The 2,992-nt window shown below is 43.3% G+C and overlaps 1 pseudogene; it reads right to left on the bottom strand.

Moving 5' to 3' along the window:
• Nucleotides 1–1,170: 1,170 nt before the first annotated feature.
• On the bottom strand, nt 1,171–2,518 carry LOC147424116 (uncharacterized; annotated as a pseudogene).
• Between the last annotated feature and the right edge of the window lie 474 nt (nt 2,519–2,992).

The raw sequence follows: 2,992 nt of genomic DNA, 5'->3' as shown, positions 1-2,992 counted from the left end.
CTATTAAATTCTGAGCCTGAAGCCACCTTGCAATCCCACCTTGTACGAGCTATTAAGTTCCCAATGCAGAAAGTGGGGCGTACAAGAAAATGCTTACTTTCCTCAGAAAGATATGAGGCTATTTACAATAGCACTCCTTTTGATGTATAGCATTCCTAGTTCTAATCTAAGCTGCTTTTGATGGCCCTTCAACATCTTTTCTTTTTTTTTCTTTGGGGGCGTCTCCGTAATATTTGTGCTGAGCATCACCCTGTTTTTCAATTGCTTGAATCGTGTCTAAAATGCCTATGTGATATCCTGAGGCAGATAGCATGAACACACTATTGAAAGCCTTTCCCTAAAAAAGGAGATGAGGGTAACTCTAGATGAGACTCGCACATGGAGCCAGCCATTCAAGGGTTCGATGTCCCTGATCGGACAACCAGCCGATGACGGATCTCGCACATGCACAACAGGCGGTTGCTCAACGGTTGTGCTGACAGAGGATAAGGTCAGCTTTTGCAGGCCCGCAACAGATGTTAGCAGTCTTTTGCAGGCTCCTGCTTGTCTCCCGCCTTCGCCATCGGCACCGTTATAGCTGAACGTCGTGGGGGGGGGAGGGGGGGGGGGTCATCACGTTGGGGGCGATAAGGAGCCTTTCAGAATAAGCGCAGGGGTGTGCAAACATGGCAGTACTTTTCAAACGTTCGAGGAGGCTGCATGTGCGAGTCCTAAGAGACAATGGACACGTGACTCTGGTAAATGATGAATACATGTGATGCATGAATGATCATGACCACTAGAACCAACCCAAGCACCCACCAGTACTCCCGCGTGTACATTAATCCATAAGAAATAAATCATTTCCACAACAGACATAGAAAAATTAAATAAGTGTAGCTAAGTAGCTGCAAGGGTAGCTACTATGCAGACTGGTAGCTGCCCTTAACATTTCCTGGTATCAAAAGATGTGTTAAGTACTTGTAATTGTGCAATTGTGGAGGTGCAATGATGAACAATTCAAAAAAGTAAACAAGTGTACAAGTTAACAAAAGCTGCTTTACTACATTGAGCATTGGAAGATGCTTTACTACATTGTGTCATCATTACAAGTGAGCAAAATACTCCATAAGTCAGTAAATGGTTGACTGTTTACATCGCTTATCATGGTTACATGTCAGGATAATATATCTAGCCGTAATACTCTAGGCGCCACTGCTTTGAGATCCTAATGCTCAGGTTATTGATCGGTCTCGGCAGTGCACAATCCTCGGCATACTTGAGGCGATCTTTTGCACAAAGCCAAGCCATGAGCCAAGATCTTACAGTTGTTGTAAGATGTCCTTGAATCTCAATGGGATTCTGATTTTCCATATTCTTCACAATGCAAAAAGTGCCTGGAGGATTCCACAGCTGCTTGTACTGTGTGTCATCCGCTAGAATTGTGGCGTAGCAGTGTACTAACCTCTTTTCTCCCAGAAGTCACTTAGCTTCTTGTAAAATACAGGCTTTCCACCAGTTATCTTGATTCTAGCATCTCTTACACAATCCTGCAGTGCAAGAATTTCCTTGAATTGGGGAAATTGATCAGGAAAGTAGCCACTCAACAGGTTTTTTGCTTTAGTCTTCATGCAGCAGGTCCACACAAATACATCAAACTGCACAAGGCACCAGTCCAAGAATGCAGGTGCATCCCTTTTATACCTAGCAGACACCCCTGCTATCTCTACAATTTCTAGATCATTCCAATAGGCAGGCTTCCGTGAACGGTACCTCTTGTCTAATGAAGTCAGCCGGACACCATTAATATCAAGGATTATAGCTAGCTTACTCTCAAACAATATGTTCCTAGGATCCTCCCATGGACGAGACACCATCCCATCATCGTTCCTAACATAATATGCAACACCACCTACACCTCCTCCATCCTCCCTTTGCCGAGACACCGTCCCATCATCGTGCCTTACATATTCTGTACCACTTGCACCAACTGCACCAGCTGCACAACTTGCATCACCACCTGCATCAGTAGATGCATCACCATCTTCTTGAGGTGGTTCAGAATTTTCATTGGTAATCTCCGTGTCCTCACCTACACCAACCGCCCCACCTGCACAAATTGCTTCACCACCTGCATCCGCAGATGCATCACCATCTTCCCGAGGTGATTCAGACTTTTCAATGATAATGTCTGTGTCTTCACCTGCACTGCCTGCACCAACTGCACCACCTGCATCCACAGATGCATCACCATCTTCCCGAGGTGGTTTAGACTTATCAATTGTAGTCTCCGTGTCATCACCTGCACCACCTGCACCAACGGCACCAACTGCACAACTTGCATCACCACCTGCATCCCCACAGATGCATCACCATTTTCCCTTCCTGGTTCATACTTTTTCATGATAATCTCCGTGTCCTCACCTGTACTAAGGAAAAAAAACTCCATGTTTTTATCCTCTTGGTAATCAATGCTACTAGCACATGGGACTTGGCCCTCAACTCTAAATGAACCATCTACATTAGGAGGGTCTTTCATAGTAGACTGTGCTATAATACTTATTATGTGATCAATATTGTCAATGTTGCTAGTGGCAGCATCTGAACATAAAAACAATAATGAGATAAACAACAATGATGGATAGGACCAAAAAAATTTGATTTTGGATTTCTTAATTCATAGGAAATGGAGAATTGTTACAAAGCCAAAAATGGTGATGACAGGATTTAGGAAAAGAGCCAAAAATGGGGATAGGCTACAAAGCAAAAATATCGAGACTATGTTTGGAGTCTTTTTCTGACTCTAGTTGTTGTAGCACCTTTTCTTCCAGATTCCATGTTACTATTTTCTCCAGTCTCTATAGCTAATTGGTCCTTTGATGTCTTTATTTTCCCTTCTGCATCCTCTGTAGGCTTTTTGGGAGCTCCATCTGCAAGAGAGAAGAAACAATCAACAAGAATGAACCTTCAAAAATATTATCTACCTTTAGGAAAAAACAAAACCAGAAATAAC

This window comes from Adiantum capillus-veneris, chromosome 26 (assembly GCF_014529385.1).
Source record: "Adiantum capillus-veneris isolate H3 chromosome 26, ASM1452938v2, whole genome shotgun sequence".
Lineage (NCBI taxonomy): Eukaryota > Viridiplantae > Streptophyta > Polypodiopsida > Polypodiales > Pteridaceae > Adiantum > Adiantum capillus-veneris.
This window is presented reverse-complemented; position numbering and strand designations above follow the sequence as displayed.